The sequence below is a fragment of the Bison bison genome, unplaced genomic scaffold (genome assembly GCF_000754665.1).
Source record: "Bison bison bison isolate TAMUID 2011002044 unplaced genomic scaffold, Bison_UMD1.0 scf7180017864495, whole genome shotgun sequence".
NCBI classification, from domain to species: domain Eukaryota; kingdom Metazoa; phylum Chordata; class Mammalia; order Artiodactyla; family Bovidae; genus Bison; species Bison bison.
In genome coordinates, this window is record NW_011495054.1 from 10410916 (window position 1) to 10426667 (window position 15752).

The 15752-nt window shown below is 49.0% G+C and overlaps 1 long non-coding RNA gene across 1 annotated transcript in view; it reads right to left on the reverse strand.

Moving 5' to 3' along the window:
• Positions 1–10742, reverse strand: part of LOC104980112 — a 25832-nt gene extending 15090 nt beyond the window's left edge. Inside the window, exon 1 of the long non-coding RNA XR_824226.1 lies at positions 10669–10742. This is a non-coding gene — a long non-coding RNA (uncharacterized LOC104980112). The remainder of the gene's footprint in view (positions 1–10668) is intronic.
• Between the last annotated feature and the right edge of the window lie 5010 nt (positions 10743–15752).

Here is a 15752-nt window from a genome sequence, read left to right on the forward strand (position 1 = left end):
CTGAATGCAGAGTTCCAAAGAATAGCAAGGAGAGATAAGAAAGCCTTCCTCAGTGATCAATGCAAAGAAATAGAGGAAAACAACAGAATGGGAAAGACTAGAGATCTCTTCAAGAAGATTAGAGATACCAAGGGAGCATTTCATGCAAAGATGGGCTCGATATAGGACAGAAATGGTATGGACCTAACAGAAGCAGAAGATATTAAGAAGAGGTGGCAAGAATACACAGAAGAACTGTACAAAAAAGATCTTCATGACCAAGATAATCACGATGATGTGATCACTGACCTAGAGCCAGACATCCTGGAATGTGAAGTCAAGTGGGCCTCAGAAAGCATCACTATGAACAAAGCTAGTGGACGTGATGAATTCCAATTGAGCTATTCCAAATCCTGAAAGATGATGCTGTGAAAGTATCACAAATATGCCAGCAAATTTGGAAAACTCAGCAGTGGCCAGAGGACTGGAAAAGGTCAGTTTTCATTCCAATCCCAAAGAAAGGCAATGCCAAAGAATGCTCAAACTACCACACAATTGCACTCACCTCCCACGCTAGTAAAGTAATGCTCAAAATTCTCCAAGCCAGGCTTCAGCAATACGTGAACCGTGAACTTCCTGATGTTCAAGCTGGTTTTAGAAAAGGCAGAGGATCCAGAGATCAAATTGCCAACATCTGCTGGATCATGGAAAAAGCAAGAGAGTTCCAGAAAAACATCTATTTCTGCTTTATTGACTATGCCAAAGCCTTTGACTGTGTGGATCACAATAAACTGTGGAAAATTCTGAAAGAGATGAGAATACCAGACCACCTGACCTGCCTCTTGAGAAATTTGTATGCAGGTCAGGAAGCAACAGTTAGAACTGGACATGGAATAACAGACTGGTTCCAAATAGGAAAAGGAGTACGTCAAGGCTGTATATTCTCACCCTGCTTATTTAACTTCTATGCAGAGTACATCATGAGAAATGCTGGGCTGGAAGAAACACACGCTGGAATCAAGATTGCCGGGAGAAATCTCAATAACCTCAGATATGCAGATGACACCACCCTTATGGCAGAAAGTGAAGAGGAACTAAAGAGCCTCTTGATGAAAGTGAAAGAGGAGAGTGGAAAAAGTTGGCTTAAAGCTCAACATTCAGAAATCGAAGATCATGGCATCTGGTCCCATCACTTCATGGGAAATAGATGGGGAAACAGTGGAAACAGCGTCAGACTTTATTTTTTGGGGCTCCAAAATCACTGCAGATGGTGACTGCAGTCATGAAATTAAAAGATGCTTACTCCTTGGAAGGAAAGTTATGACCAACCTAGATAGCATATTCAAAAGCAGAGACATTACTTTGCCAACAAAGGTTCGTCTAGTCAAGGCTATGGTTTTTCCTGTGGTCATGTATGGATGTGAGAGTTGGACTGTGAAGAAAGCTGAGTGCCGAAAACTTGATGCTTTTGAACTATGGTGTTGGAGAAGACTCTTGAGAGTCCCTTGAACTGCAAGGAGATCCAACCAGTCCATTCTGAAGATCAGCCCTGGGATTTCTTTGGAAGGAATGATGCTAAAGCTGAAACTCCAGTACTTTGGCCACCTCATGCGAAGAGTTGACTTATTGGAAAAGACTCTGATGCTGGGAGGGATTGGAGGCAGGAGGAGAAGGGGACGACAGAGGATGAGATGGCTGGATGGCATCACTGACTCGATGGACGTGAGTCTGGGTGAACTGCGGGAGTTGGTGATGGGTAGGGAGGCCTGGCGTGCTGCGATTCATGGGGTCGCAAAGAGTCGCAAAGACACAACTGAGCGACTGAAGTGAACACAATGTCAATACTATGGAAATAGTTATAAAGACAACAGGAATGCTATGTGAATAGTTGCCTGCAAAGAGCAAATCCTAGTCTTGCTTTTTACTGGCATTTATTGGAATTCTTTTTCCTGAATATTTTCCATCTGAGGTTGGTGGAACCATGGTTGGATGCAGGACCCACGGGTGGCTGGCCGACTGTATACTGAAGAGTCTCCCTTCAGGGCACTGATTGGTCCAGACTCCCAGTCTGTCAGTATATTTAAAACACTGAATTGTACCCATAAGGCGAATTGTATGGTAAGCGAGTTATATCTCAACACAACTGCTGAAAAAAGAAAGAGTCTCCCTCCTCCTACCCTCCTCACCCAGGTACCACTCTGCTATCCTGGAGACAACTCTAGGACCTATGCTCTTCTGCCCCATCCATTCCTTCTTTAGACTTGGGTGGATCTGAGGTTTAAAAAAAAAAATGATGCTGCCAAAATAAAAGTACTGAATGTCTCTCTTTCTCCCTCCCTGTGTGACATTCAATAAGCACCCACTACCTGCAACCATTCCGACATCTGTTTCAAACTTCACCACCACGTACTGAGCAGCAATAGTTACTTCCACTTGCCAGCTGAAGAGGAGAGCTGAGCAGAGCTTTCCCAACTCTGGACCTTTCACTGAAAGAGAGGGATAAAAGATGTGATTTTTGTGTGTCTGGATTCTTTCCCTTAGCGTCACGTATCCAGGGTTCCCCCACGTTGCAGCCTTTGTCAACGCTGTGTCCCTTTTCACGGCTGAATAGTAGTCCACCGTGTGCCTGGACCCCCACTGGATTTATTTCTTTCTCTCGAGGTGCAGGTGGGTCATTTGCACTTTCGGGCTGTGGCGAATAACGCTGCTATGAACATTCATTTGCAGTTTTTTTGTGTGGACATATGTGTTCATCTCTCTCCGGTGAATGCCTGGGAATGGAACTTCCGGATCACACGGTAACTCCAGACGTCATTGTTTGAGGAACCGCTGGACTCTTTTCCAACGCAGCGGCACCTTTTTTTTTTTTTCATTCTCCGGACAAGAGGGCCGTTTCTTGAGCCAGGAGCTCACACAAATGATCTTACCGAATCTTCCCCACCAGCTGCGAAGGAGGTGGGCGTGACTTTCATCCCATCTTCCAGATGAAGAAACTGAGGCTTAGCAAGGCAGATCCACTGGCCCAGGTCACCCAGCCCGTGTCCCGGATTCCAGCCAACTGGCTGGCCTCGGACCCAGCCATCAAGGAGCTGACAGGACCTTGGAGGCTGACGTGAGAAATCGGGGGGTGGTGGAGTGCAGACGAGACTCCAACACTGGGGAGACCCTCCCCCATGCCTGCCAGGTGATCCTGGAGAGCATTTACCCTGGGGCTTAACCGGCTGAGAGCGGAAGCCCTCGGGGGCTGTAACTGAAGAGGCCGGCCCTGGGGCTCTGCTGGGGCAGGAGAGCAGGCATAAAGGCTTCTTTGTCCTGCCCATTGTTCAGTCGGCCAGCCAGTCTTGCCGCACCCCTCGGACCAACGAGGGACGCGCTGGGTCTGCAGAGCAGCTGGGCTGTCTCAAGTTCTCCAGGGGGCCCCCTGGGATGGGCCTGAAGATTCATTAGGGGCTTGGGAAATATTGGGGGATTAGTAGATACCCAGCGTATGGGAAACCATCGCCCTGATTTTTTTCACTTGTCTTCTGGCCTTAATGTAAAGTCCCCGGGACACAAGCAAGCACAGAAAACCAAACAGCCCTGAGGACGGGTACACTCAGCCTTCCACGCTGAGCCCACAGCCTTATCCATACCTCTTGTGTATCTTTCCAGAAAACTGTCCTTGCTTGTGGAGGACAGCATTTGCACATGTGTATGTGTGTATCTGCTTGATTTTTTTTCACACCCATCCCATTTTTTTTTTTTGTGGCACCTGGAGATGATCCTGTCCCAAGACCCGCCCCTGCCTTCCTCTCAGTGACTGTGGTACTCTGTCTAGAGAAGCAACATCCTTTATTCAGTGAAGCTGCACTGAAGCTTTCCTAGTCTTCCTACTGGGCTTCCCTGATAGCTCAGCTGGTAAAGAATCCGCCTGCAATGCAGGAGACCTGGGTTCGATCCCTGGGTTGGGAAGATCCCCTGGAGAAGGGACTGACACGAAATTCTTGCACACGGATCTTGGTACACAAGGGTGAGAACGCCCTGGGCGTGTGTGAGATGGGCCATTGTTTTGCTTCTCTGTGGAGGGTGGGGGCAGACTTCACACTCTCCCCAGCATGGCGTGGGAGCCCCTGTGTGCCCAGCACCCCACCAGCACAGGATGGCATCAGCCCTTCTGTTCTTTACTTTTTCTGTATAAAAGAGCACATCCATCCTCAGAGTCCGGCTTGGTGAATTTTGACCAAGTCAACACCCTTTGTAACCAACACCCAGCTCAAGACCCAGAACATTCCCAGCTCCCAAAGCCTACTGGTCACATCCTTCCCAACATCACCCTGATGTTTGGTCAGCCCTTTCTGCTCATTAAAAACCCCCTCCTGTATCCAACCTGCTTCATCACAGTGGCCACGCCAGCATCACCTCAAGCATAAGCCAGAAAACTTAAAAAAAAAAAAAAAAGCCTTTGTTTTAAAGGAAAGATAAATCAATCAGAACAAAGGTCAGTCAAATCCAGTTCATAGCCCTTTTTTTGTATGGTCCGAAGGCTTAAAAGGATAACCTTCATTAACTATTTTTAAATGGTTTATAAAGAAACTCACAGAAGAATAATTCGTGGCACATAAACATTTTATCAAATTCAAACTGCAGCACCCATAAATAAAGTTTTATTGGAAGGGAGGCATGTCCTTCATGTATGGATTGTCTCCGATCTCCTTCTGGTCACAACAGCTGTCGAGGAGTTACTACAGAGACCCTGTGCTCACAAGGCTGAAAATATTTACTATCTGGCCCTTTGCAGAAAATGTTCGCCAGTCCATAACCAAAGCATCATCCCTCCTTAGGTAGGGACCTAGATGCTGTCCCTTTTGGGGGCTGGAGCTGCAACAGGATCCAAGCCCCCCTCCACCCATTGGGGCCTCAGGGGGTGCAACCAGAGCCCAGGTGGCAGATGCTGCAGCCTGGACTCGCTTGCAAGGCAGCAAGGATGGAGAAGAGGAACTGAACTCGAGCAAGTCTAGAGGTTACAGCGGCAGCCGTAAGCTGCTGAGGGATGTGCAGACAGAAAGAAGGAAGGATGAGAGGATTCGGGAACTATTTGGGAGAAGCACTTAATGGCTTCATCACCCCAGGAATCCTCTGATCCTGTGCATGGCACAGGTGTCCAGAATGCATTTAACCAAGGGAAGGAATTAAGGGAGAAGAAACAACATTGTTGATTGCAGGAGGTGTGTGTGTGAGGGGAGAGAAGACCCCACACAACCGCCAGGGTGGTTATTTGTGCCGGGCACCACAGGACATTTGAGAATCACCTGGCCCAGCTGCCCATCCAATTGAACAGAGAATTGTGGGATTAATATCGAGTAGTTTGCCATGGGATGTTTCTAGAGGTTTCTCCTGGCTTGAGAGTGAAGACAGTGTACACAGGCTGCAGACTCACAAGCCTGCAGGAGAATTCTGGCCACATCACTCAGGAACCCTGGGTAAGTTCTCTTCACCTCTTATATCCTCAGTTTTCCCTTCTGTGAAATAGGACTGTAATCTTGACTTTGTAGAAGTACCATGAAGATTAAAGGAGATGCTTGTGTGTGAGCTGATGGCTCATTGGAGCCACAGCCCAAATGCCAGCCCCTTTGGGGTCTTCAGAAAGGTCTTTGTAGATGGGCAGCCAAGAGTTCTACTGTTTTGTTGATTCGGAGACATTTTCCCCAGAGGGTGACTCTGCGGGAACAGAGTGGAGGCGTTCCGGGTTGGGGAGACGCCGTTTACAACTCTGAGTGATGCCAGCTCCAACTCTTATTGTCATAAAGGAAGTTATTCAAACACAATCAATTAGGCACCCATATTAGCATATTTTTCATTGTGATACAGCCGCAAAGAGGAGATTCTAGAGACTGTTTATTGCTGTTCTGAGCTAATATTTGTTAAAGTGATTAATATGTTTTTCAAATATCTGTGACAGGCATGGCAGGAGTTATTTATCTCCACCGCCTGGAGCCTGGAAGGGTGCCGGGTGAGAGTCCTCGGAGAGGGACTCCAGGTAGGGGCCTCGGAGGACCGCTGGGGACAGTGGCCACCTCCCCCTCCCTGCTCAAGCCTCACCCCTTCCACTGTCCCCAGTCCCAGCCCCACAAGCCAGCCTTGAACTCCCAGCTCTATTGACCGTTTTCATCAGCATTCAAGGGCGTCTCTCAATGCAACAGATAAAGACCCCACAACCCCTTCTCCATCAATTCCTCTGAACCCCCGTGTCCTCCAGCTCTTTAGCCGTCTTCCTCCTTTTCTCCAAACTCTTCCAAAGAACCCTCCCTACCTCCTTTATTCTCCTTCCAGTCCCGGCTTTTAAGAAATCATTCTGAGATATGAAAAGCACACAGAACCTTCTAGAACAGCACCGTCCAAAAGAAGGTTCTATGATAATGGGAATGCTCTCTTATCTGCATCGTCCAGTATGGGATCCATGAGCCACATCTGCCTGTCGAGCCCCTGAAACGTGGCCGGGGTGACTGAGCAATTTACTGAAAATAAAATTTTTAATTTCGTTTACTTTTAGTGAACTTCTACGTATTTAATTTTAAACTTTTTATTTTGTATTGGGGTATAGCCAGCCGATGACCAATGCTGTGATAGCTTCAGGTGAATAGGGAAGGGACTCAGCCATACGTACGCATGTATCCATTCTCTCCCAAACGCCCCTCCCATCCAGGCTGTCACACGATCTTGGGCAGAGCTCCCTGTGCTATGCAGTAGGTCCTTGTTGGCTATCCATTTTAAATAGAGCAGTGTGTCCATGTCCATCCCAAACTCCCTAACTATCCCTTCCCCGCATCCTTCCCCCAGCAACCATAAGTTCAATGAACTTCTATTTACATTGAAGGCCCATGTTTGGCAAGAGACTACAGCGTAGAACCACTCAACTTTAGAGAGTCACACAGTGAACACTGCATACTCACCACCCATCAGCTTTATCGAATGTCTACATTTTTGTCATATCTGCTTCTGATCTTTTTTTTATGTAATTAGATGTTACGGATCTGTTTTCCCCTTTTCCTCTGTTGAGTTTACCCACTGTCTCGAATGTTTACATCTCAGTATTTATCCTTCCCATTCATGTTTTTATGCTTTTACTATATATGGATCCCCAAGTGATACATAGCATATTTTTCACATTTTAATACTTTGTATACATGGTAAATTATTCTATACATCATTCTGCAACTTGCTTTTTTTTTACCCCCAAATCAGCATCACACTAGTTCATATTCACCAAACTATAGTATTCTACTGCATAAGCAGCCTGTTGTTTAGTTCTCATCTTGAGGAGTGTGTTACTAAAAACATTGTGATGAACATCTTGGGACATATTCCTCCGGGCAACAGGCTAATGTTTCTAGAGAATATTCACCAGGAAGCAATAGTTCAGTCAAGTCACAAAGCTTTAACTTGACTAGATGCTCCCAGATAGCTCTCCAAGACACTTGTACCAACTCACACTCCCACCAGCGGCCCGGGAGAGGCCTGGCTGCTCTGCGGGCTCATTGACACTTGGTATTCTCAAGTTTTAAATTTTCTGTTAAGCAGATGGGTGGCCTCTTACGGTTCTTTCCATTTGTATTTCCTGATTACTGGTGAAGTTAAATGTCTTCCATGACAATCGGTCATTTGGGTTTTCTCTTTTGAGAACTGTCTGGTTGTACCTATTGCCTATTTTTCTCCTGGCTAATTGGTGTCATTCTTTTTGATTTGCAAGTGCTCTTTACATATTATGGATTCAATTCTCTTTTAGTTATATGTGCTCAGATATTGCTTTCTGGGCTTCCCAGGTGGCTCAGTGATAAAGAATCTGCCTGCAATGCAGGTTTTATCCCTGCACTGGGAAGATCCTCTGGAAAAGCTATCTGGAAGAAGGAAACCCACTCCAGTATTCTTGCCTGGGAAATCCCATGGACAGAGGAGCCTGGAAAGCTACAGTCCATGGGGCCACAAAAGAGCTGGACATCACTTAGTGATTAAAGAACAACAAAATTGTTTTCTAGTTTTGTCTACTCTGTTAACTTACTTATGATGACTTTGATTGAAAAGAAGTTTTTAATTTTAAGGCAGTCAAATTTATACACTCTTTCTTTAAGGTTTGTTTTCTGTGCTATGATAAGAAATCTCTTATCCCAGGGTTATAAAGACATCTTATATTTCCATTTGTAACTTAATTTTTTCCCCTATTTGTATTTAGATCATTACTGCATCTTAAATTTATTTGTTTGTATTGTGCTATGCAGTTTGGTATCTAATTTAATATTGTTTATATTAGCTGTCAACACTGCATGATAAAGTTGTGCACAAAATTGATGATTTAAAACAGCACACATTTATTCTCTCACAGTTTCTTTGGGTCTACAGTCTGGACACAGCTTAGCAAGAGCCTCTACTTAGAGTCTGACCCAATACCATAGTCACAGAGTTGACTGGGGCTGAGTTCTCATCCAGAGGCTTGACTAGGGAATGATCCACTTCAAGCTCCTCAGGTTGTTGGCAGAATTCACGTCTAGCCAAACATGGGGACTTCAATTTAAATAGAAGTTCATCAAACTTGTGGTAGCTGGGGGAAAGGATCGTAGCTGTAGGATTCATGGCAGCTTGTCTCCTCAAAGCCAGCTATGGAAAGAAAGAGAGAGGGGAGAGAGAGAGACAGACCCCCAGTAAGACAGAGTCTTAGGTGATGTAAGGTGATGGGAGCAGTGACGTCCATCCCCTTTGCTGTATTCTGTCGGTTAGAAATTAGGTTGCCAGTCCTGCCCACACTCAAGAGGCAGGGGCTGCGCAAGGACCTGAAAATCAGGAGGCGGGATCACGGCATCGTCTGAGGCTATCTGCATCTTGTGCACGTTGCCCATCATTTGCCAGTATTCTTTGGTTAAAACCCTCTATTTTTAGAGTGATTTAGGTTCACAGCAAAACTTATGGGGAAATACAGAGATCTTTCGTAAATTTTTTTCATAAAATTTCATAAAAAATTTTCATAAATACCCCCGTATGCATCGCTTCCCCCATTCTCAACATCCCCCCACCCAAAGGGCACCTTTGTTAGAACTGATGCACCAGGAATGACATGTCATCATCTACCAAGGCCCACGGTTTACGTTCTAGCAGCTCAGTCTTGGTGGTGTATGTTCTATTTGTTTGGAAAGTGAAAGTCGCGCAGTCGTGTCCAACTCTTTGCAACCCCATGGACTATATATTCAGTCCATGGAATTCTCCAGGCCAGAATACTGGAGTGGGTAGCCTTTCCCTTCTCCAGGGGAACTTCCCAACCCAGGAATTGAGCCCGTGTCTCCTGCATTGCAGGCGGATTCTTTACCAGCTGAGCTACCCAGCAAGCCCATTTTTTTGGACCAATGTATAAATGGCAACCCACTCCAGTGTTCTTGCCTGGAGAATCCCAGGGACAGTGGAGCCTGGTGGGCTGCCATCTATGGGGTTGCACAGAGCCGGACACGACTGAAGCGACTTAGCAGACTTAGCATAATGATATGTACCCATCGTTATGATATCATCCAAAGTGCTTCCACTGCCCTGAAAAATCCTCGATGCTCTGCCTGTTCATCACCCCCCTCCAGTTCCTGGCAACCACTTTTTACTGTCTCCATAGTTTTGCTTTTTTCCCAGAATGTCATAGAGTTGGAATCATACAGTATGAAGCTTTTTCAGATAGGCTTCTTTCACCTAGTCATATGCATGTGCGTTTCCTCCATGTCTTTTCATGGTTTGATAGCTCATTCCTTTCTCGTGATGGATAATACCCACCAGCATTCCTTTATAGATGGCCCAACCTCTTTTCCACTGACCGGTAACGCTTTCTCCATCACGTACGAAGTTTCCCGAGGCACAGAAGTCTGTTTCTGGGCTCCTTTGTGATTGTCGTTGCTGTAGTGGGTTTCCTGCTTCTACCACCCGCCTGAATATGCTCTAGTATGGGGTCATCAAGAGTACCATGCTGTTGAATCATATGGGATCTTTCCAGACCTCACCTAGCTAGACCCCTCACAGACACTGGATTATTGCTGTTCAGTGGCTCAGTCGTGTGCAACTCTTTGTGACCCCATGGACTGCAGCCCGCCAGGCTTCCCTGTCCTTCACCATCTCCCAGAGTTTGCTCAAACTCACGTCCATTTGAGTTGGTGATGCCATCCAACCATTGCATCCTCTGTCATCCTCCTGGGTACTAAGGACCTTTCTGTCCCTCTTGAATCATCCTCTCCAGGTCTGAGGTGCCTTGGCATGGATCTCCTCCACCAGCTGTCCCACCTACCTGACATGGAAGCCCCTTTCTGTCCCTCTTGAATCATCCTCTCCAGGTCTGAGGTGCCTTGGCGTGGATCTCCTCCACCAGCTGTCCCACCTGCCTGACACGGAAGCCCTAGAAGCCATTCACCCTTTGTTCACTGTCCAGGTAATCTCCCCTGGGCATTGGAACTGAAGGCCATCTTCAGGCTGAGGGGCTCAGTCCCCATCCCAGGCTGGAAGCTTCCTGGATCTCCACGTTGGCGTAGCCAGTGGCTCGTTAAACTCCACCCAGCAGATTCATGGCCAGCTTGGACAACACAACTGCACGGCACTGGGGCTTGATTCCACCGCCCCCCCCGATCAAGGACCCCCATCCGTCATCTGCCTCTCACAAGAGGTGAGTCTCCCACCCTACGCCCGCGGTCGCCTCACCTGGGTCTGGCCACCTCCTTCCATCTCCTGAGCTCTCACCCTGCGCAATCCACCGTCACCTCCTCCACGAGCGCCTTCCGTAGCCTCCCAGCTCCCACGCCCGCCCTCTGCAGTCAATTCTCCACACGGCGGCCAGAGCAATATTTTCAAAAACATAAATCATCTCACATCATCCCCCCACTTAAAACCCTTTCCAGAGCTTCCCACTGCTCTCGGAATGGGATCCAGTTTCCTCAGCGCGCCCTCAATCAATAGTGGCCTGTCACCTCCTCTCCAGCCCCATCCATCACCACCCGCACCCCCTACTCTCAGCACCCCCCTCACCCCACCCCTACTGGACCGTGGAGATGATCTGATTATTTCTCTAAGGGGGGAGACTTTGGGGGTGGTCCAAGCGGTCTGGGGGTGAGGTGCCAAATTTCCCCTCTGAGTGGCAGGACCCGGGCAGGGCCACGAACCCCGAGGAGGTCAGGTTAAGCGGCGCTATTTACTTTAACCCTCTCCAAAGTGTGTTTTGGTGGTGGGAGAGAGTTATGAATAAGCTCTTAATTCCAGGGAGGGCGTGGGTCAGCTCTCCGACAGCAGCGTTTATTGACATTCGCGTCTGAGCCTTCGCCCAGCGCCCCGAGTTTGAGTGGCCTGTCTGTGGCCAGCCTGGTGGCCCCAGCTCACCTGGACCCAGATGGGCACGGTCCTACCTGTCAGCTCTCTCCAAACTGGCACCAGCATCTCGATTTTCCTACTGGACCCTCAGGGAGTAAGCATCTGAGAAAACCGTGGTGAGCGGGGAGGAACCCACACCCCACACCCGGGAGGGAACACCCAGAAACCAGACGCCACCCACGGAACCAGGCGGGCGGGAGGTCAGAGGGGCCGTCTGAGGGCCTGTCACCTGGTCGGGTTGTTTGTTTGCGTTTTCACTGGGCTGACAGGGTCCTTGGGAACAGAGAGGGAGCCAGCCGGGCTTGCGGGTGGCTGGCTATGTGGCTTGGTTTCTCTTGCTGGTCCTCAGCGTCCCCATCTGTCTCACAGCCCTGCTGTGCTGTGGACAAGGATGCAAGCTCATCCGATGGCATCCTACAGCCTCACAAAGGGCCGTGGCACCTTTAAAGAGGAATATTTGAGAACAGAAATCCAAAGTTCAGAGAGGACAGTTTGTGCGGCATTCTTGAAATGATGAAACTACAGCGCTGGAGCACAGATGAGGGTGGCCTGGGGACTGGAAGAAGGTCAGGAAGGGCCCATCCCTAACGGGGGGTCACACAGAGCTCCTGCATGGAGATGGATCATCTTGACTGTGGGGGTGGGGGAAGGGGTGGGCCTGGGTATCCATCGTTGTTGTTCAGTCATTAAGTCATGTCTGTTTGCGAACCCATGGACTGCAGCATGCCAGGCTTCCTTATCCTTCACCATCTCCCAGAGCTTGCTCAAACTCATGCCCATTGAGTCAGTGATGCCATCCAACCATCTCGTTCTCTGTTGTTCCCTGCTCCTCCCACCCTCAATCTTTCCCAGCATCAGGGTCTTTTTCCAATGAGTCGGCTCTTCGCATCAGGTGGCCAAAGTACTGGAGCTTCAGCTTCAGCAACAGTCCTTCCAATGAATATTCAGTGTTGATTTCCTTTAGGAATGACTGGTTTGATCTGGCTGTCCAAGGGACTATCAAGAGTCTTCTCTAGCACCACAATTCAAAAGCATCAATTTTTTGGCACAGGAAAAAAACCATAGCTTTGACTATACAGACCTTTGTCAGCAAAGTGATGTCTCTGCTTTTCAACACCCTGTCTAGGTTTATCGTAGCTTGGGTGTCCATACGTGAGAGCAAGTTGCACAGAACTCCATTCACACATTCATGTACAAACCAATGAAAACTCGGTAAGTAAGTGTTAGTCACTCAGTCGTGTCCAACTCTTTGCAACCCCATGGGCTGTAGCCCACCAGGCTCCTCTGTGGGCAAGGGATTCTCCAGGCAAGAATACTGGTGTGGGTTGCCATGCCCTCCTCCAGGGGATCTTCCTGACCCAGGGATCGAACCCGGGTCTTCTGCATTGAAGGCAGATTCTTTACCATCTGAGCCACCAGGGAAGATCTTCAGTAAGGTCCCAAGGTCTAGTTAACAGCTTGTACTAAGGTCGGTTTCCTGATTGTAATATCGAGCTCCGGCTCTGTAAGGTGTCAGCACTGGGGGAAGCTGGGTGAAGGGTCCACAGGACTCTCTGTATTCTTTTCACAGCTTCTCAGTTCGAAATGAAAAGTTTCAAGAAAAAGTTCAGAGAGGGTCATGAATGTGTCCAATGCCACCCAGCAAATCGAGAATGAAGCTAGAGTTAATACCCAGGTGTCCTGATAGCCAGGTTCTTACTGATCTTTCCTAGAATGGCAGGGTGGGCAGGCACTTGGCAAAATAAAAACAAGTGAGTCTCAGCGATGGCAGCGTGAGAGGGGAACTAGCGGAAGCGGAGATGACCGTAATAGTGACCACACTAACAGTGATGACCACAGCTTCTATTTAGTGAGGCCTGACACCAGGCAAGGCATCTTGCAGACAGCCTTAAATGCAAGACTCCTGTTCCTCACCGCACTCTCCAAGGTCACACCAACCAAGCTGAAACTTGAACCCAGGGCCCAGTGTCAGCCCCTCAGGCCTGTCCACTCTCCAAGCGGGGTCCTGGCAGACACAAGGGACAGTGGGATGACCGATGACCCTGTCTGGGGTCCTGGCAGCTGTCCAGGGGTGGCTCTAGCACCGAGTGGCCCTGCCCACCTCACGTTCACCCACGAGCCATCCTGATGGAGGTCAAGGGCCAGGACAAGGAGGTGTCCAAACAAACGAGGGAGTTTCACCTGAGGCTGTGAACACAGGAGGAGTCACCGGCCGAGGAGCCCCGAGTCCTCGTCGCCAACCTGCCGCTGTGGGCTGGATGCCTGGGAAGAGCTCATCCCTCTCTGGCCTCAGGTCGTATCTCAGAAAATTCTAGGCGGGGGGCTTCCTGCTCAGATTCCACATCTTCTCCAGGTGGGGATGTTTCTAGCTCCCCAGACAGCCTGACCCATCCATGTCTGTGTGGCCTGGATGACCCTCTACTGCTGGGCGGGGCCCTGTATTACTGTCTTCTAGCTGTCTTAACAAACTGTGTGGCTTACAATAACACAAACGTAATCTCTCACAGTTTTAGAGGCTGGACATCTGAAATCAAGGAGCTGGCAGGGCAGCGATGCCCCCACAGTCTCCAGGGGAGGATCCTTCTGTCCTCTTCAAGCTTCTGGGGGTTCCAGGTGCTCCTGGACTCACGTCAGCATCCCTCTGTCTCCATCTTCACCTGGCCTCCTTTTCTCTGTGTCTGTTATAAAGATGTTTGTCCTTGGATTTAGGGCCCACTCAAGCAGTCCAGGGCTTCCCTGATGGCTCAGTGGGTAAAGAAAATCCACCGGCAATGCAGGAGACACAGGAGATATGGGTTTGATTCCTGGCTCAGGAAGATTCCCCTGGAGGATGAAATGGCAACTCACTCCAGAATTCTTGCCTGGAGAACTCCATGGACAGAGGAGCCTGACATGCTACACCGTCCATGGGGTCACAAAAGAGCTGGACACGCCTGAGCACACACACAGCCTTTGCTGAGGTCCCACCATGCACCAGGCATTGCTAAGCCATCATTGCTAAGAGTAGGTATTTAACAAAGGAGGAAACTGGGGCTCAGAGAGGGGAAGTGAGTGACCCAGGGTCACACAGCAGTCATGCCTCAGAGACGGAACTAGAACCCAGGCCTCCCAATCCTAAATCCCAACTTTCATTCATTCACTTTGACCGTCTACCATCTTTGACCCAATCATATTCTCATTCTGGACTCGGACACGCCCACCCCAAGGACTGTGACCCAAGCATCTACTCCGGAGGTTGGCACACCACCGCCCACCAAGCGCCAAATCCAGCCCACCGCCTGTTTCGTTCTGTTTGGTTTTAACAGAGCTATCAGTTTATTTCATTCTATTCTGTTTTAAGCCACAGCCGCATGTGAAACGTGGAATCTGAGTTCCTCGGCCAGAGATCTAACCTGTGCCCCCTGCAGAGGCGGCACTGGAATTGGAAAGTCTTAACCAATGGACTACCAGGGAAGTCCCACGACACCTGTTGTTTAAAAATTAAAGTTTTATTGGAACACAGCCACCCCCGTCCTGTTACATATTGTCTTTGACTCCTTCCATGTTCTAGTGGCAGAGCTGAGTAATATAGACACTCCGAAACCGAATAGATTAACTGGCCTTTTACAGATTGTGGCTCAGCTGGCAAAGAATCTGCCTGCAATGTGGGACACCTGGGCTCGATCCCTGGGTTGGAAAGATCCCCTGGAGAAGGGAAAGGCTACCCACACCAGTATTCTGGCCTGGAGAATTCCACGGGCTGTATAGTCCATGGGGTCACAAAGAGTCGGACACAGCTGAGCGGCTCCACTTCACTTACAGATAAGTTTGCTGAGCCCCGCTCTGGAATTAAGGATGGTTGGATCCTGGCTTCATATAATTTAAGGTAGAAGAATGATGCCCATAGAGGGGCCCCTTACCCCTGGAGCCCATGGACTCCCAAGGAACGCTGCTGAGATGAGGGGCTGCGGGTGGGGGTGGCCAGGACAGGTGTGCCTGGGTGGGAGGGCAGGGACAGCTGAGAAAGACTCATTTCCTGCTGCAGAAACGTCTCTAGTTTCTAGACAAGGGGAAAGCCTGAGGCTCTCAGCTGCCTCTGACTTTTCAAGCCCGCCGTTTCCCCCACCCCTGTTTTCTTCCTCTCCAGCCCCTGGCTTCTTCCAAGGCTTCTTTGCATTCTAGAAAACGTAGCCCCTGCCCTTCTAAGTCACCAGGGCCCTCCAGCCCCCAAGGGAGCTCTGACTCGGGAGACAATGAAAAGTCGGTGAGAAACCCAATCTGGGGCTATCAGGTGGGCAGCTCGGTGGAGGGGGTCTCCTTACTGGCCCCCAGACAGGTCGGATCCTCTTGCCCCCTCCCAGACATCGCATTCCAAGCACCAGTTGGATCCTCTCGGCCAAAAAGAAAAGTCCTTCCAACCTTGCAGGGGTTCCGAAGACTTT